The following is a 21,377-nucleotide window of genomic DNA, read 5'->3' on the forward strand; positions in this document are numbered from 1 at the left end:
CATGATAGCTTCACAAAGTTTGACCACATGTGACGTATGAAAGATATATATTAATACCATTAAACTTTTTTTTAAATTTACGAATCATGTTGGTTTTATATACATGGAATTGATTTATACACATTTATTAAAGTTAATGATATATAAAATAGCAATACAAATATCAATTTATTTAATAAACCATATCTATTTAATATTATAATTTTTATGTCGTGTGTAAGGAGCTGGGGAAGAGTAAAGTTTAACAACAAAACACAGGTTTTGCTTAAATTGAACTTGTTAATTTGTAGTTTAGTTGTTTTACATTTGCTGTTAAATTGAGTAATGAATGTAAGTAAAATGCCTGCTGACAGGAGTTATTACTTTTAGCTTTAACCCTAGAGCTGGTATGAAACGAATTTTCGTCGCCAAAGGCCCGTCCGATTTGGCAACGTCGAATATTCGTCGCCAAAGTAGACATGTACAGTTATTGAAATTGTAGGCAATTAAGGTCATATAAATGATTTTTATTTGATATATTATGGAAGAGCAATAACTATAGTACCGATTTACTGTTCTTACTTCGATTATTGTCTTCTTTGTTTAACGTAAAATATCGTTTTTTTTGGACAGCTGACGTGAACGTAGTACGGGTCAACCACATTGTTGTGAAACTGTAAACAAGTGCCGGGTTTTGTGTTTGAGGTTACAAATCCAACAGTATTTGGTGTTGTTATTATTGTTTTTTTTAGCTTTCTTAGGTTATAGTTTTAGTTGTTCAGTATGGGTGAAAACTTTAGAGACCGATCAAATGATCTTAGAGAGCTCGCAGGGCGGGATCTAGTGACGCTGAGTGAAAAATGAAACTTTGTATATATTGTACATATGTAAATAAGGTAAGATTAAAATTTATTATTTTATTTTATTTTTGTTTTAACTGTCATACTTATATAAGTATAAATGCAGTCAAGAGATTATGTTTACCCACGAAAAATAATATTTATTTAGAAATGTACGCATTTTTGAAAATAAGTAAATATGGGTGCTTTTTCATACAAAGGCCTGTAACATGTACGTTTTGAGGTTACAATCTATTATATAAAAATGAAACTGTTCGTGTGTAACAGCATCACTCACAAACGGCTGGACGGATTCGCCTAATTTTTTTTTTTAATTTGTTCGTCTTGATCTGTAGAAGGTTATAGGATACTTTTTATCCCTTTCCCGATTCAGGATTCCGCCCCACTGGTTACAGAAATACCCGTAAGAAATGCATTGCAGCAAACATATGTTATTAAGTGAAAGAGTCTTTTCAAATTTTTAATCAGCTGTTCTTTGTAAACATATATAATGCGACAAAAAATATATTTATATATAATTTAATTACTACACTTATAGTTTTTAAAGCATAGAGTAAGCTTAAGAGAAACGACAAATTTTGTTTAAACTGTTTCTGCAATCACTGTTAAACATAGACTTTACTATCCAGATAATACAATTCAAATTTGACGTAAAAATTCACCTTTAACTGCAATATTTATTTAATATAAACCATGCTCATGCTTGATCAGAAGAGCAATGCAAATATCATAATTACTATCTTACGTTGGCTACAAATATAAAGAATGTTATAAAATCAACCTTAGTTGTTTTTTTTTGACAGAAGTATCAGGAATGTGGTACATACCTTCATAATGCGCCCAAGAAGCTCACGAAGGAACGACTATCAATTATCTCAGCAATGTTTAGAATGTGATAGAAAATGAATAAGTGAATATAGTGTACTGTTTTCAACGGGAAATTGCGTGCGAAGCCGCGGGAAACTTATTGAAATGCGCAGCGAAGCGCGCCGGGTCCGCTAGTCTTATTATATAAAAATGAAACTGTTCGTGTGTAACAGCATCACTCACAAACGGCTGGACGGATTCGCCTAATTTTTTTTTTAATTTGTTCGTCTTGATCTGTAGAAGGTTATAGGATACTTTTTATCCCTTTCCCGATTCAGGATTCCGCCCCACTGGTTACAGAAATACCCGTAAGAAATGCATTGCAGCAAACATATGTTATTAAGTGAAAGAGTCTTTTCAAATTTTTAATCAGCTGTTCTTTGTAAACATATATAATGCGACAAAAAATATATTTATATATAATTTAATTACTACACTTATAGTTTTAAAGCATAGAGTAAGCTTAAGAGAAACGACAAATTTTGTTTAAACTGTTTCTGCAATCACTGTTAAACATAGACTTTACTATCCAGATAATACAATTCAAATTTGACGTAAAAATTCACCTTTAACTGCAATATTTATTTAATATAAACCATGCTCATGCTTGATCAGAAGAGCAATGCAGATATCATAATTACTATCTTACGTTGGCTACAAATATAAAGAATCTTATAAAATCAACCTTAGTTGTTTTTTTTTGACAGAAGTATCAGGAATGTGGTACATACCTTCATAATGCGCCCAAGAAGCTCACGAAGGAACGACTATCAATTATCTCAGCAATGTTTAGAATGTGATAGAAAATGAATAAGTGAATATAGTGTACTGTTTTCAACGGGAAATTGCGTGCGAAGCCGCGGGAAACTTATTGAAATGCGCAGCGAAGCGCGCCGGGTCCGCTAGTAATTATATATTTTTGGAATCAGGACAAAATTTTGAATAAGTTATACATTTACGGTTTTGATGTAAAGCTTATTGCTAAGCAGTTATACAACGGAATATTTACAAAAACAATTTCCAAAAAACATTTTTCTTACATTTTGTAAAAAAATAAAAATATGTTTCCATGGAAACAATAAGATATTGTTATTATAATGCTCTCCATATATTTGTGAATACATTGACATATAATAGTTTATATTTGGACTAAGAGTTATGAAATGTGATACATTATAAGAAACGTCTGCGAGGCTGTTAAAATAGAGCCACCAGTACAGAGTGACACCATTGCCAGTTCTAGGGTTAAAATCATAATTTTAATTTATATACTAATACGTGTGAGAAATTAATTTTTCTTCGGTAAAAGGATATGTGTTATCCTTAACTATAATTTACAAACTTACCTTTTAAACCCACCCGACGCAATGATAAATGTTACTAATCAAAGGTGCTATACGGTAAAAGCTAAGTGTAGTAGTAAAAAGAAGATATGTCAGCCGCAACACCAGAGGTTTGTTGAGCATCGATTAATAAAATCAGAACAGCAATTAATTTGGTCTGGGGAACATGCCAACTGCTTATACCGCACTTTGAGTTTTCAGCAAGACAGTGAACCAGACGATGATAAGTTGACGATGTAAAAACGAAGGAGCTAATTCGACAGGATGACAGGCGGGCGACTGGGCGGCGCGGCGCGTCGTCTGCGGGATTGTCGGGGAGGAGACACGGTTGTCACTTCACGACGGCGACAAAAACACCGCGTCAAAAAACCTCCCAGAAGTCGTGTCGCGGTGTGGTGTGCGGGGCTTCTTCAGGGGCGACTTTAATGGACTCCTTAATCGCACGAGGATGTTACCGGTAATCCATCTTACCGAGCCGTTATTCACTCGAGGCAGTCGTGAGAGGAATCTTGTCGAGCCTATCTGTTGCTGTTGTTGCTTCTTGTTCTAAGGGTTAATGCCTGCTTCATTGGTTGTGTCTGTAAGCCACATAATGAAAACCGATGTGTCATTTGAGGAGTGTTTTTTTGGGCTCTTTCTCTAATTTCATAGTGAAGCAGTGCCTTTGTAATTAAATTTTCGCGGATACCAGTTCACGACATACATTTGACCAGTTGTTGCAGATCGCGTAAAATTATTAAAATATTAAAGGAAGCATATGTAAAGAGCAATAATATAATATAAAATTATCGGATTTCTTGGTCAATGATTACATTTCGCAAACGAGTGAAAGTCGAACAGAGTGGATCTGATCAGAACTAAGGAACGGTTGTGGCAGAACACGTGTCATTATGTGGTTTCGGTTGCATAATTCGTAGCTACCAGTGTCAGTTCCTGAGTTCGAACAGAACTTGTGGTTACCCTCCTTGTCTGCCTTGTAAATGAGCCAACAGAAAACTGAAATGAATAATAATGTTACTAAAAGGTATCAAATATACATTACAAATGCTATCATATTTATAAATAGGATATATGTGAACTAAAGCAAGGATTATCTGAGGTAATAACATCTAAATGTATTCGACATGCTAGCATTGCTAACAACTAAACGTTTAAGGGGTATATTTTAAAATTTTAAACTATTAAACTATTAAACTTTACGAGAGAAGATTTACTGTTTTTTTTTTAAATTAAAACATCTTAGACCATTTACAAACAGAATTACATCATCTTAGAGGTAATGTTTTCCATTCATAACCTATGTATACGTGTCACAGTTTTAAAATATATTAAACAGCTAACGTAACTAAAGCATAAATCTGCAGATTGGTGACGATTATTCACCATATTATTGCTGTTTGGTAATCAATGTATCTCTTTACTATCCACAGTTTAGTTGTTATTTCTAAAAATGGTTTTTATTCTAAATGAATTAATGCTTAATAATGACATAAAATGTTGATATAATCCGATTATTAAAACTAATTAGATAAAGAGTCCCGATATCTAATGATTGACCATGCAAGCTTGAATAATCGAATTTGTTCTCTTAAACTTGCAAAATTCATTGTTGGATTAAAATAAGTAACGAACATATCAAACACCTATAATATATAAAAAAATATGAATTAAATTTGTTCAGGAAGTTCTTTGGTAAATATTCAATTAGTCTAGTATGTTGTTGGTGTTAGCTGACCCGTTAATTAGTTTATACTATTTTAAAAAAGGTTCCCTTCTATCACAACAATTTAATATACTATCGGCTCCTAAACAAATGCAACATAAAGGGGTACTAGTGGTAGTGGTCAGAAATTCAATTGGTTTTAAGAGTTTTGAGGTTTGTTGTAATTGTCTAACACAAGCTGTATCATCGCTCAGTAGAGTAGAGTTTCCTTTTAGAAACTTTTAGTTCTAATAATGAAATTTTTATAAGCTGCTTCCTATTGCTACACCAGAAGGCAAAATGAAGAGATATTTTAATACGGACCACAAAAACAAAGATAGAGGGAGAAAGTAGGATGGACGTGTGTTTGTGGGGAGGTGAGTGGGGGGGAGGTTTGCTAATTGAAGGTATTGTTTGCACATTATACAGGGGCTGATTGCGCCGACTGTCTGCCAGACACTGTGCTCTTGTTCACGGGCAAGCCTTTGTGCGATGAGTAGTAGTACAATGTGCAAAAACAACTTGTGCAGATTTTATGTCTGTTGTTGCTGATGTCACGAAATGTTCTGCTTTTGGTCTCGGTATAACTGTAATACCAATTTTAGGCTTTGTTTTGAGGTTATTTTTTCAAGCATGTCCAAAGTTACACATCAGTATATGAAGTCAAATAATGTAATTTTATCATAGTGGGACTCCGATCCGATTATTTTAAGTAATTTCATCCTAAATCTCACCGAACTATCCACAGTAACAGCCAACCAACAAAGCTCTGTAAAAATGAGATATCCGATTACCTGCTTGGAGCCCAAACCAATCACATAACTTTTTTGTCAATATAATTTAGTCTTCAAAAGGTTGATAATGACGATAAGTCAAAAAGTGATACTTAACATTTTATTGTCACTTTTCGTAAAGATAAAAATCCATAAACAACATTCCAAATATTTGATGGCCAGCACATCTAATATTGATGTCTCATATAGACAGAAATAGAGAAAAGAGTACTTATGTCATACGAAGGCCATACCACAAAATTCCTAGTCCTATATGTTCTGTCGATTTAATACGAGTAGAAATTTCCAGAATTCCATTTAGAAGCAACAAATCTGTGTCATTCCATGTTGATTGACCAAAAAGGCGAATTCTCTTCCCACCTCAACACTAAATACCTGTGAACACTTCGAGACTACCCGAGAAAGTATTCTTTTTCTCCAAATCTGTGTCTACCTCAAGTTTTGTAACCTCAGTTCCCTTATGAGTCGACAGCAGGGCACTCGAAGTGGATAACGACTAAAGAGACATAAATCATTTGCCAAAATTTGTATTGCTAAAAATAAAAGTGAACCACATGAAGAAGTGTCTGCTTGCGTAGAACAAAATTACTAACGTAATCATAGAGAATCGACTTAGAATGTATAACGTTAAGATACTCAATAATTTATCTTGATTATACTGTAACTTTTCCAGTAAAAGACGAATAAGAATTATGATGGGATCAATGTAAGAGATGAGTGAGATGTAGCTTTGTTCCTAAGCTCAACAGTCTCGCAATCTTATATGGTAACCGAATAAGGGAAATTCCTGATTAAGCTGCACATAAAGTCCACTGGACACCACTCCAATTATTAATCACCAAAATTTTAGTAACACCAGATTATATCCTTCATCATCTTGAACTTTACACGAACGGCCCTTTATAAGAATGTCATCCAAGAGGTATTTTAGATTCCAGGTTGCATAAGAAGAAGACCGATTTCAACACTTCATGGCCTTAATCCGTCCTGAACATGTGATCTCCAGCAGGGCCATTTCACAAGTATCAGTCGGCCTGCAATGTGCTATAGAAACGATGTCACTTGTACCGTCGTATACAGTTCAAACAATTGATAATAGTAGATTTTATTTGTGTGGAGCGGCAATTTGTAAGAATATAAAAGAAATAATTAATTAGGGAAGTGTTAATGTAGAAAACGAAATTAATGTTACGTAGAGTATTAGTTTATAAATATTGGCCTCTTTCAATCCACTCAGTTCCCAGACGCGGGAAGGTTGGTCTGACCATCTACTCTCAAACGCTACCAAAATTCTAGTGGTCATCACGTTCCATTTAGAGAAACTGGTACAGCTGCCACAGAAAACTAGTGATAATACTATCATAGATAAAACATAATCCACTTAGACACGTAAGTATCTTACAAAAATACAATAATAGCAGTTTGAACCTGTACACACATTGTACTTGAGAATTCGTCATCAACGTTCGTTGAGTTAAAACTACATCAACGTTACTCAGAGCTCACTTCAACAACAGAAACTGTGATTTCTTGGAATTACGCTGAACTATGAAAATGCAGTTACTAATTACTTTGATAATTCAACTAAAATATTTAATTTAATATGCATTTAAATTTATTATGCTAAGGCAAATCTCTATGTACTAGACATAACAATGATGTAATGTGAAGTGTAAAGAAACAATAGAGATGTAGTTGTGGTCCAGTCGTACGAGACAGGGCCAGCGTGCCACACTCCACAATAGTAGGCTAGAGTACGGGTGTTGCCCAATAGTACGTGAGAGGGCGTCCCTTCTCGTCATCGTAGTGGCCATTACATAAGATATTTCTGAACCCTCGTAAACTTCTGGAGAGTGTATACGTACTAAAAGAAATTTTTAAGTTTTAAGCCTACTTTAAGACTAATCTTGAACATGAATGAATGTGCCAATGCATTCATTGGGCTACAGTTTCCGAATACCAAACTAATTAATAATATATACTGAATTTTACAAAAGTCGAATTAGTTCTGAAGTGCAAAATATTTGCATTTTGGGATTACTTTGATTATTGCTGCTAATTTCCAAAACGGAAAAAAAGTTTAAATTTAAATGATGATGCCAGCCCCTTCTTAGTGGAAGGCTTATAGGCTGAGTGATTAGTGTGGTTTGAGTTTGGACTATAAAAGAAAGCGCTTGCGGATTTGGTATTGTACTTTTGGAACACCAGAATATCCCTGGCAAGTTACGTATGAGTTTAGAAACATCTTGCTGAGAGATGAAACTCCGCTTAATGAAACGCAGTGACAGCAACTTGTTCCCACAAGGTTTTAAATTTTTAATCTCAATTTATTATTTTAAACGTATTAAAAATTAAAATTTTTTGTAATATATATATATATATATATATATATATAATCTTAGTTACTTTTTAAAATTGACACGAATCCACAGTTGAAGTATAACATACGTAGGCTATTATAGCGGTTTGGCGAAAATCGCTGAAAGTGAAATTAGCTCTATAAAGTTACTTATGAACTAGATCAATCACGAGGATATTGATCAGTTAATAAAAATAGTGAACTAGTGAAATATCGTAGGTGTCTGGCAAGTGAAAAAAGAAACATTCCTCTAACACGTGTTACTAATCTGTCCATATAACCGGACCCTTCTATTCGCCCTTCGCACAAAAACTCTAGGGACCCTTGTCTCATAAAGTGTCGTGTCATTGTAGGCAAGTCTCTACTGAAACTGAAAGTATTATTTTTCATCCATGAAAAACAGAAGTAAACTATGAAAGATCGAATAAGACTTTAATAACAATGGACCACCTAAAATAACTATGAAGCGAATTAATCTTCTTGATGAAATAAATATATACTGCAATGATTATAAAGTAGAATTAAACATTACAAATAAGCTACATGTCTCGCACACCATTCAATATAAATGATTTGATCCCAATGCTAGAATATTCGTGCAAGAAACTATTAAAATGTCCGAAAAGGTTTTACTGGGTGTATACTAATACTTCTCAAAGACTTTTGTCGACACCTTAAATGAAGTTTCCCGTTCCTCCTACATTAATTACTGTCTTAGTTAAAACCAAGAATAAGATTATGGCCAAATTCAATCGAGCCAATCTGGAGATTCATAGATAAACATATTCCGCATCAAATAATAATTTCGTGCTAGACGAATAACTTACTACATTTGGTAAATGCTTATAAGACTAATGAGCTTGCATTTTAATTAGTTGAATACTTTATTAATAATTTTGTTGTAACCTCTGTAACTTTGAAGCAAATGTATCTCGGGAAACTACAAGGTATTGTTACTAGATGACCACTTTCTTTTGCCTAGCTTTTATCTCATGTACGAAGTAATTTGCTCATTATGGTCCCGGTAAATATATATTTAAATCCTAAAATTATATATGAGGAACTGCAATTGTGGAGATATCACCATCTTCTAAAAATTTATATAAATATCTCACTATGTTTTTGACCTGTACCCTAGAATAGTTGGTATTTTGATACTAGTGACTTATAGACCTTAATAATATACCATGTAAATTATCAGATCAAATTTAAGATTCAAAAATAAAACCAGTGAAGTAAGTTATATTATATTTTTGTCAGTTTACGTGTAAAAGCAGAAAATATATTAGAGTTATATTCGGTGATGTATTTGGTTGCCATGGCAGAAAACGAATTTTACGAGAAAGATAAATAACTTGATGTATGACATGTATCCCCGTTAATTACAAATTTAATACTTTAAAACAGTTACTCAGTAGGTTTACATAATGAATGGTTGGTGCTGCTTTGTGCCATCTTCCTTGATTAATAATTTTAGAAAAGGTGAATCGAATGTTTTAGTTCAAATTCAACCATAATGATCATTATTCATGGCGATTGACAAGTGTAAAGCAACAGTGTCGTATCCGTAGCGGGTAAGCCTGTTATGTTAATCTCATTATCATTACACGGGGCTTGTTGCACTCCTATGGCTACCACGACGTATTATAAGTGAGTACAGGATCATCCTTGTACAATCTCAGCTCGAAGGATGCAATTACATGAGATCGGTGTTGATGGTGATTGACAAGTGTAAAGCAACAGTGTCGTATCCGTAGCGGGTAAGCCTGTTATGTTAATCTCATTATCATTACACGGGGCTTGTTGCACTCCTATGGCTACCACGACGTATTATAAGTGAGTACAGGATCATCCTTGTACAATCTCAGCTCGAAGGATGCAATTACATGAGATCGGTGTTGATGGTGATTGACAAGTGTAAAGCAACAGTGTCGTATCCGTAGCGGGTAAGCCTGTTATGTTAATCTCATTATCATTATACGGGCTTGTTGAGTCCCTACGGTTACAATGACTAGGTATTTGCGGGTACATATTTTAGAGGACACCATAAGTTTACCAACGTACTTTATAATATAAATGTTTAGTTTTGTTATTAATTGCCAACTATGAATCACATTGAATATATGCTCCTTTAACGTACAATACGTGAAACGAAAATAGCACTTAATTAAGACAAACTCATATGTGGCAATATTATTTAATTAAATAAAACAGTGAGTTATAAAATGTATTTAAAATTTACAAGCATGCGATGCAATTGAATAAAATGTATCCTGCATTAATAAGTATTGAATAAAATAAATAAAATATGAAACATTGGAATAAAAAATGTAACCAAATATTACTGAGAAGTACTCAATGACTTTTTAATTAAGATCTTAACCTAATTACCTTTTCTTATTGGATCCATGTACTTCGTCTATGTTTAGAGACTATAACAGATAACATAGATTGCTATGAATCAACTGTAATTGACAAACCATTGCTTGCTCAAGATATCTAACGTCATAAACAAATACTCGGAGATAAGTCGACTCATTAATCACGAGAGGCTCTGATGATATTTAGTTACAATTTTACTTTATTGTTTGAGTTGTCATAAAACTTGCACAATTCTCTTACAAATATTCTGAAAAGTCTCATGTTTTCTGGTCTTACATCTGAAAATAGGATTCAAATGCTCTTATTACCTCTCGTAAAGACCCTGCGGGTTTGTCTTCATTGCTGTGTAATAAATAGCATCACTAAGTAGCACATATACCTACAGTCTATAATCGTAGATGGTAGCAAGTTTTCTGGGAATTATCACCGAATCGGATTCTAGTAATAATGTCAATACAATTTCTGAACTAAAAACAATGTAAAATATTAAACATAATATGCAATCCGCAATCCTAAATGTAAATTAAAGATTAACTTTTACGATATACGTATTATATGTGACAAAACAAAAATAAAATGGTTCTAAAAATATTTAAGTATACGTCTATAAAAAATGTTTTGCTAGTGAGCATTAATAACGCCATAGAAGAGTGACATATTTATTGTACACAACTGTTCACGCCAAATCCGACCTTCTCGCCACGTCTACAGCGGGACCCACGTAACTTTCTTAGAACCTCTCCACCGATCTTATAGTTGGGCCATACTAACCAATGCAAATATCTTATAAATAAAAATGAATCACAAAATGTGTTGGTAAGCGCAAATCTCGAGAACGGCTGGACCAATTCGGTTAATTCTTTTTGTAAAATGTCCATTGAAATCCGAGGAAGGTTTTTATAGAGAAAAAGTTAAAAAAAAGTTACCTGGAATATTTTGGAATTCAGAAATTTATTGTAGTTTTTACGTTTCATAATTCAAATTAAACTGGCACTAAACAGCTGTTGACAGCTATAGTTCGACAAACTTTCTGAAACATCTGTTTACATATAAATTTTATCAATAATAAGTAAACAGTGCTTGATCGTTAGTGTAATGCAGATAGTAAATAAAACATTAATCTATAAATTTTACTCCAGATTGCACCAGTGACAAATTAAATTCATCTAATGCATTAAATACTGTTATATAACTAACCTTAATGAACAAAGTAATGAATGTTTTCACATAAGTTACTTTAAACTGGTAGGTTTCCTTGACATTATGATATTACATTTTAACAATGGCTTATGGAAAAAACAGAGAAATGAATACTAACATGCCTCAACGATTCATTCTTTCTCTGGCTACAGTCCAAAAATCGAGTGTAACGCAAAACTTTAATAACGATTATTTTGGAATTTTGCATAACCTTAACAAGGATTTTCCTCTTATACCGAAAGTACATAAGAAGTAGGTAGGACTTCTCCGTAGGTCGTAATAGGCTTTTCAGTCCTACTTATGTGTGTATTTTCTTCATCAGGACAAGGCAAACTCAACTAAGTCAACAAGATTTTGACCAAAATAGACTTCAGAGAACTAGATAATCAAACGTATATAGTATTTTGATCGAGGCAATATGGCAAGCTAAACTGTGACATAGTAGGTAAGGGAATTCAAACGGTCTTAAGTAGGCACTTTTTAACCGAAGTAGGCATCTCGATCCTACGTAAGTATATATTTTTTTTTCTGCGTCAGAACAACAAGGCAAACTCTACTATGGTATTGGAAATATCTTAGACCTGAAAGATATGACAAGGACTGGAAATATATGATTTTTGCCCGAAATAAGTTTCCAAGACCTGTGTGATCCAAGATTTGTGTTTTCTTGATCGGGATAACAATGCAGATTCAGCTGTGACGTTATGTATATAATCAGTTAGAACCAGAAATGCTCCTACACATGCCAAACATGATATAATAATTAATTTAAACTCTGATACTATTTGCCATGAACTTAAATAATATCTACCTGATGTATGCCTACTTACATTTAAAAATTTTTATAGGACTCCCATTATATATATCATAATTGCTTTTACTAAGTAATATAAGGACTTTGCTTCTAAAGATTGCGTGCGAAGCCGTGGGTAACAGCTAGTATAATTTAATATTCAGTCTGATATTGTTTCTGCTTAATTATAATACCATAGAAGAGTGACATATTGTACACAGCTGTTCGCGACAAAACCGACCTTCTTGCCATATATACCCACGCAACTTTCTTAGAACTTCTCCACCTAACTTAGGGTTGGGCCATAGTAAACAAAGAAAATATATCATTTAAAAGAGTTTAAAGATAGAATGAGACAAAATATACATGTTGATTAAACACAGAAGAAATTAGGATAATATAGCTTTATCAGAGTTCGAGTTTGGCGGAAATAACCCATATATTCTCCAGTCGCCTCCCCCTCACCGATGGGGTACATAGGAGTACCGCTGACACTGCACCTCTTGTGTAAGCCTATTAGACTAAGCACATTAGGCTGTGCTGCTGTTGCGTCCTTTGCGGTATATATTTCGCGTCGAGTGTCAGACCAGCGGTATATCTTACTTAGAAGTAAATAATATCAAACGCCTTTATATTACATTCACACCATGGTCTTGACGAAATTATTCCCAATTTATTGTTTGTTTCAGTTTTTTTATGTAACATTATCTTACGTCATATACGGAATAAAAAAATATGCAAAGCGATATATTTAAGAATTTTTGTATACATTTTGCTCCGTATTATCCCTAAATATTTAAATTTCTCAAAAAGCTACAGGCTTAAAAATAATGTGAGTTTTGAATTACATTGAGAGGTAAAACCGTTGCCATTTATTTGTTTTAACACATTACAGTTTCTTAAATACAGAGTATATCATATTATGTGTAATACTACCGTATGTTTATCATTTTGGTATAATATTACACTTATTTCTGACGATGAACATCCATCTTCAGAGTTGTCACCCAAAACGTCAAGCAAACGTTTCCTCATTAAGCTTTATAATACAAAGTAAAGAGCTCATCTATCTATCACTTTATGTGGCCATCACTTATTTTTTTAAAAAGCTTTGAATATAAAAGTTAAATATTTAAGTACCCGTACTATTGTGATGATTAGGATATTTTTGAATAAAATGAATTGAACAAAATGTGTAGAAATTTAAGATAGAATTAGACTTACCTATATAAATGATCATCCAGTACTAAGCGAATGAACTGCAGGTGAAGTATATACACATCACCAAATCACACACGACAGCAAATTAGTAAAATTTAACACAACTGTAAGCCAAAAACGGGTTATTTTAGAAAATTAGCATTCACATATAAAACACACTGGTGGGAGAGATCTTACCGACTACGAGGCCACACACGCGACCGCGATACGCACGGTGCGACTGGGCCGCGGTGACTGACTGGCTGGCCGGAGACCGGAGAGAGGCGAGACAGAAACAGCTGGCGGCCCGTCACAGAGTGGCCGGAACCTTGCGGTCCATTTGCTCCCGGCGAGATTATGGGGATAAGAGTACATACCATCCTGCCATTTAACACTTGGAAGAAGCAAAGGTCTCAGCAGTTCACGAGTTTTCATTTTATACAGACGGCTATTAAAGGTTTTGTCCGACAACAACACTAGGTCTAACTGTTCCATGTCTTTGTCAAACAGCAACAATGTTTACCATATATTTCTCCAAAAATAACAAAAGTAATAGCACCATATTTTTGTCCAACAACAACACTAACTGCACTATACGTTTTACTAGTCGTCGGGCAAAAATACATTCAAAAGATTATTACATAACATTTTTCATACACTTACGGTTTAAACTCCCAAACCTTATCTTCAGCTATTTTCTCTTAAAACTTGTTTTAAGACGATTCATTATAACTATTTAAAATGTCAACAACTCTTCGTGGAGTAACAAAATATTTGTTCATTCAGACAAGGTATTAGAAGGTTTTTATTCATAAGGATAAATCACGAACTACACTTGCTCCATCTTACACAAATATTTATTATAATGCGTTGTACGGTTTTGCAAGACCTTTATCTCTAAAGTGTGATTAATATGTATCCTGGTCCTTTTAAAAGTATTTTTATATTGTTCTATGAAATATATGTTGACGTATAAAATAAATCATAGTTAAAAACCGGAATTTGATACGTTAAAATGTGTCACTACATCTGTTAACCTTAAGGATAATATTCCAGAATTTATTCTTTGCCTGTAACCACTTTTCTATTTTTGTATACTCGTTATTATACTATATTAACTCCAGGACTATTCATGAAAAAAAAACATAAATGCGATTGGAAAAGGAAGGGTAATATATGTGAAGAGCTTAATAAATAAAGGCTGAGAGTTGATCCTGTCGCAGTTCCGACAGAGAACAGAGAGTGGACTGGTAACACACTTCAAAGTTGAAACTAAATCGACGCGCGAATGCGTTTTTCTGCAGCCTGACTGTGGTTAGGCTTTTGTGAAGCCGCAGAAGCCAAAAGCCGGCAGATATTTAACTACCAGCCCAGACCAGTTGTTGGCTGAAGCGACCGCTAATATTGGTGAGTCAACAGACTTGGGTCTGCTCTAACTACTGACGCTATACTTACCCTGCTAGTCATCACGGTAGTGTATCTTAAGTAGTTCAAGCGACTTACGATAATGATAAAAACTATCTTTATACTTATATCTTTTTATAAGCTTAATTGTAATATAATTTAATATATTTTTGGTAGCTACTTGGAGAGACCTAGTAGAACATGGTATTTTGCGATACTTAATCTGCGTAATAGTAATAAAATACTCATAAAAGAAATATCAAGTGTTATCGTTAATGAATGTCCATGGCCATAGTTTATTCAAGCAGCGGTACTAGATTACAGTAGTCCTTAACATAAAGCTAAAAAGTTCATTGCCTCTTACAGAGAGTTTTGTTGTACTAATCTTAACTGTGATACTTATTGTATTTAACAATAAAATATGGTAGATTTAAACATATTTAAATATTTTATTTAATAGCATCTTTAATTTAAAATATATACACAAGTGACAATTATCCATTGTCCATAAAAAAATTCAAACCACTCCGAATTATTACTACCATAATTTAAATCTTGAGATATTTTTTCATCCCTGTGAAGAGTCATCTTCAGTTAACATATGAAAACGGCTCTCCATGGTGAGGTCGAATACCTTAGAACTGTAATTATGTTAAAAACTTTGAATGATAGTCATGAAACCGACCACTGGAGAAACCAATTGTGGGAATACATATGTAGATTGTTATATTACTTACACAAGCTCTCTTACACGCTAGGTACTTGCTGCCGTCTGAGGCATGTATGAGCCTGGAAACGAAACGGTCTTCCCATTACCAACAGGAATGTTTAGTAACTGTCCTACCACTCAGGTAATAGCACTCGGAGGTTCCAGGTCTCGTGTATAAGAGTGAAAGAGATCCTTCCAAAAATAAACCTGACTTCAGAGTGATAGATGGTCGCCCAAGAAGTGGTACGTAGAGACGTGATGGAACGCAGTCTCGACCTATGACAATTAGTTTACAGACTCTATGATGGCTTTGAAACCTTCTATCATAAAAGGTTTCCCGATGACGTTACTAGGCCTACCGGAGGTTTCGGGATTCTTGACCTGGTATGAGGAAAAGTCATCGGATGCAGATATGGAAATTTTGATGACTTCCATCTTAAATATCTGTCTAAACCATGTTTGGTCAATATTACATAATAAAATACGATGTCCAATCAATAAGAGTACACTATGATGAACACTGCAAACAAAGCCGTGGGTAACAGCTGGTTGTGAAAAAAAATAAGATTCGACCCTATTGTCTTCACAGCTGAAAAATTATGTCCTTTTGGAAGAATTATTTATTGCACTACATATTATTTAATGTTGGAATTGTTCCGGTAAAAGGCTCGTGCAAAACTAACATCCAAACATGGGAACTAAATCAACTGAGTAAGCTCTTCGGTAACCGAGCGTGATTGTGTGGTTAACTCGAGCTTTCAGAGCCTGCCTAATCCTCCACTACATGGATGGTTTAACGTTGCGGTTTAACTCTAGGTACGTTTTGAATACTAATAACTCTGATTTTTCTGACAAAACGTGATCTCAGAAATATTTATATTATCGAAGGTTAAGTATCTGTATTAATAATTGTTATATTTTATCATATCATATGTGAAAGTGTTGTGCTGCCTGTGTTTTGAGTTTGAAGCATAAAGTTAAAGTGAATAAATAATGTGTGTTCAGGTAGGCCTATTGCAAAATTTGGTATCCAATTGGGCCAATAACTGTTATGTGGATAGACCCCGAGACAAAGAGACTCAGTGGCCGAAGCTGCCATGCGAGAAGTCTACCTTACTCACTTCCTGGGCGGGACACTCTGATTTAAGTGATTCGAAACAATGGGCCACCTATGATTGACGTGGGCCCCGCCTCGCACCGGTCTCTCACTCTCACTCTCCTCTGCTTTCATACTTCACACTCTATCATCTCATTACGAGGTGTTTGGACGCGGCCGAGGTCTACTCACACCTCCATTCTGGAGAGACACATTTAGAACAATACGATTGTAATATTCTCGAGGACGCTATACACTCCTCACAGAGGCTGGGTTGAAAATAATTCAACTGTCGTAATATAAGTGTGTTGTTTAAATTCCTAAATAATATTACCGTCAACTTCTTGCCTCAATGCCACCACACATGAAGACTCAATTAAGTCTCGGCAACGGTTAACTTTAACACATACAAGTACCTTTCTTAGCATAGGGCTAATCTCGTAATTGTAGTTCAGTTCTGAACCACGTTATTAGTCTGTTCTGAAAATTAACATTTTACCTTGATAGATCCATGTTAGGGAAAGTTTGAAACAGATGACGACACGCTTCATTTCAATAAATTCTTTTGCCGGGTTACAGGTTAGATGAGACTAACAGAATCGAACGCAACAGTTCATGACTTGTCATTATTATATTATTCGTAAATTTCTCATTATGATTGGTTTATGACAGAGAGAAAAAAATTGAACGACATTAAAATTCTTTGTTACCGGAAAGATGTACAAACTTTACATACTCGCACATTAGTTGAGGATTCAAAGAAATTTCAAAGACCTCTATATTGCTTGATTAATTTAGAATACCTTAATTGGATTTAAGGTCATCTAAGGTCATATTTGTATAGATGATTTCAGTTCATAATCTGAGAATTCATTTAAACATTAATTACACTATAAGATTCATGAACATAAACGATTCGGTCAATCTAGAAATACGAATACAAATTCCCAAAATAGAACAAAGATTACAATCGAATAAGTAACGGTTGTAGACAAACTTACTGTTTCGTAATTATCTCCTTTCCCCGTAATTACCAAAGCGCCTACACCGTCAAAAGGCGCGGGGAAGTAGTCAAAGAGGCTTCAAAAAAGTGAAGAATAATTAAACTGACATCCCTTTCACGTCTGACGTTAATTAAAAGCAGGCGTGGACGGAGATGGGATCAGCTGTAAAGATGCAATCAGCCGTCAGTCGAGGCGGGGAGAGCGCAGCGACTAGCGACTAGCGAGTAGCGAGTCCGAGTAGTGAGAGATTGGACGGAGAGGGAGATGCTGCGACTGTGAGACATCTCTGTCCCCGGCTGTGGGGACTCGGATAATTGATTGATTGTTGGCAATGGTGAGCTTTCTTGGGCGTTTCTCTGGGATCCTATCTTTGACCTCTTACTTTTTCTGAGATAAACGTAATTAACGTGTTATGTGTATGAAACTTAAGCGGTACGAGCAAAGTGCTATAACTTTCAACTCGGTGTGTTTTTTTGAGTTAAAATAAGCAATTTTAAATTAATAACGTAGTTTGTATTAGTTAAACTTATCCTAGATAATCTATTAGAATCTTTGTAGTGATAATTTTAGGGTAGCCTTAACAGAAACTAACTTAAAGTTATAACATACAATTCTTCCACTTGTTTCAAAGTGGTGACATTATGTAAAATATCACTGAAATAAAAATAGCAAAAACAAAACACCTTATTCCCACATTACATTTAAGAAAATGTTATCTTTATTGAAACAATAAAAAAACTATTTTCGTACAAGAGGTATTAAAAAGGATTTAATTTCTAAGTGTTATTTTTCTTTAGCTTGTGTTGTAAAGTTTTCGTCTGAAATCAAAATAATTAACGATTTCAAAAAAATGTATCAGTAATTTGTTAAAAACACTATCAGTTTTTTGAATATGCAAAGGAAATGCCAACTCCTGAATGGAAATAAGCCATGCAATATTACAAAGTTGAAACCGAAGTAAAATATTGCGTAACCAAAAGACATTTATTTACGTTGGGTGTCATTTCTTTGGTTGGCTTTGACAGAATATAGTTAGTAATCATCCGGTTTATGTTTATGAAGATTGCACAATTAATGTTGCATTGAGAGAAGCACATATAAATCTTCTTTTTTCCGTTTTTACTGTGATAGTATTCATTAATATTAAGATAACTTGATTCAGAAACTTGCGGCACGTCGAATGTTCAGTGTTGTGTCTCTCTATCTGTACATATTTGTAAAACATACAAACATACAATGGTTTACAAAATGCCATATTTAAGTTTGCCGTAACATAACGATAAAGAGTATATTTAACAATTATGAAATCCTTTTAAATCATTCAAGATTTAAATAAACAAATCTACAAAAAAAAAGAAGATACCATGCTCCTTTTCTGCTGTGGTGATTTCTCAATTAGATTTTATATACCGAATTACTACTTAATAACGTAGTATTTTAAGTGCTTCTTAACAATAAGAACCAATTTTGTTTCTAATATCATATTACACTTAAAACAACAGTTTTTGCCTTATGAATAGTTAGACTGAAATTATAAGAAATATTTACATAACAGAATATGTCTTGATGGTAAAAATTATACAAAACTAATCTTTATAAGAAGTACTAGAAAGAAATACAAGATATATTGTCTGGAGCAAGTGAATTTGTCGACGAGGCAAGCGAAGCGTGCTAGCTGATAGATGGCCCGGAGCTGCGATTTGATTGGTTGCTGAAACATCTTCCTGATATCGGCAACCAATATCAGCGCTTGTTACATCTTCACGTCCCAGTTGCCGCAGCAGACAATGTTCTTCCCACGAGTCTCATCCTTCTTATTACAGAAATAACTTGTTCACTCGATTCAGGATGTGCCATACCAACAGTGAGTTTAATGCCGCTGTGAGATCATATGGTTTACTATTGCCATACAAGTTATTTATCGTTTCATCTTCTCGTTCTTGAAGGATGAGGCCCTTGTGAAGTACATTACCCATTGAAGCTACAGTGCCTTCAAAGCTAACTCATTGGCATAGAAATCCGAGATCCCCAAGTCAAATAATACTCAACTGTAATTCCAAGAAACTTCATGGTTGTGTATTCTTAAGTTACAGAGAAAGTTTTTTTTTGGGTTTAGTTTGAGTTAATAATTGAATAAAATTGGGTTTTACAATTGAGTACAAGTACAATTTTATTATTTGACAGGTTTTTAAATTTACATATCATCTTGGATAGCAATGTAGCATGTATTGATTATTTATGAATAAATGGAGTCCAACTTCAATTATATATATATATATATATATATATATATATATATATATATATATATATATAAATATATATGAGCACCGTACAGTTCAAGCAGTAACTTGGAATGTAGGTGAATGAAAGTCTGAATAGTGAAGTACCGGGATATAGTTTGGTCTGGGATATATTTATAGGGTAAAGGGCCGATTTCATTAGTCCTGGTTTCCAATACACTCTTACCACAAACCATTTTCCAGTACAGTACCTGAAATAGTAAGTGTATATCAGTATCAATCCCAAACACAATATCTCTAACAGCATTTATTACAACGTGTTAGACGATTATCTCATAGATTACATATTATATGGTTTGTATTAATAGTGCATATATTCCAGTACATTGAACGAATATGTCCTTAATAATTTTCGTCATTACTTAAACAAAGCAAGTAATTTGTAACTGATTTTGTAATGGTGCTTCACACACACACACTTCTCCAAACTTATTTACGTGATTGCTACAGTTTCTATATTTTACCAGATCAACGGGAATTGTGTTTGGTACACAGTTATATGAATAAAAAAACATATAAAGTTATAAATATGAGAGGCGTACAAATACATACTGCTAGCCTTTGCCACTACCCTTGACTATATGGCCACATATTAACACACAAAGAGTCATCTGTGTTAATTCGGTTATCAAATTTAATTACAACAGTGTAAATGCAGTTGATAACCTGAGTTAAATTTCTCATAACCAGGTTATCATGTGCATTTACACTGTTGTAATGAAAGTAAAAGAAACTTTGTCCATTAATTATATTCAAACTGAATTGTCTAATTATTACAGTATAGATATGTACATTGTGTTTCACAAAATACGTTGGCCTATATTCGAGACTTGTGTAATTATTTTCATTATCTAAAACAAGAACTGTTTGGGAAAAGCATACTTTAATATAAGACAACCAATCTTGTTTCCAATGGAGCAATATTTCCATCGTCATAACAAACAATACTCCTTAACAAACTTCAAAGAAAGAATAATATTTAATAGACAACAAAGATTGAATAAAGTGGTAAATATTGAATCTATACAAAATGTGGTAAATATTTCTGAAGCAAGAGACTTAAAACTCTCCCTTTATGTTCTCGACGGTGTCGATATATTCTGTATCTGAGGATATTCTATTTCTAAACGGTAGATGTCGATGTATTGGAAAACATTTAAGTGTACATAAGTTATTCGCTCTCGGGTTCCAGCCATTTCCTTGGGAAGTTTTCCTTTTCAGCTACTATGTGACGTCAGCTGCTTCTATTATAGACATTCAATACACTCTCTCACTTGCAGCCGTCTCCACCCACACTTTATCTGATACATCCGCCCTCGAAGCGTGATAACAAAACTCACTTGAAAGATAGAAGCTTGGGTTTTACAATGTATAATTTAGTT

General features: G+C 34.0%; 1 protein-coding gene across 5 annotated transcripts in view; it reads right to left on the bottom strand.

Moving 5' to 3' along the window:
• Positions 1-21,377, bottom strand: part of LOC124366197 (discoidin domain-containing receptor 2-like) — a 351,261-nt gene that overhangs the window by 60,892 nt on the left and 268,992 nt on the right. Inside the window, exon 1 of one of the 5 annotated variants that reach the window (XM_046822564.1) lies at positions 13,504-13,785. The exons of 2 other annotated variants lie outside the window; for them this stretch is intronic. The gene's annotated coding sequence lies outside the window, so the exon portion shown is untranslated. Of the gene's footprint in view, positions 1-13,503; positions 13,786-21,377 lie in introns of those variants that run through there. 2 more of the 5 variants (XM_046822597.1, XM_046822588.1) reach the window with 2 other exon arrangements.

The sequence above is a fragment of the Homalodisca vitripennis genome, chromosome 1 (genome assembly GCF_021130785.1).
Source record: "Homalodisca vitripennis isolate AUS2020 chromosome 1, UT_GWSS_2.1, whole genome shotgun sequence".
NCBI lineage: Eukaryota > Metazoa > Arthropoda > Insecta > Hemiptera > Cicadellidae > Homalodisca > Homalodisca vitripennis.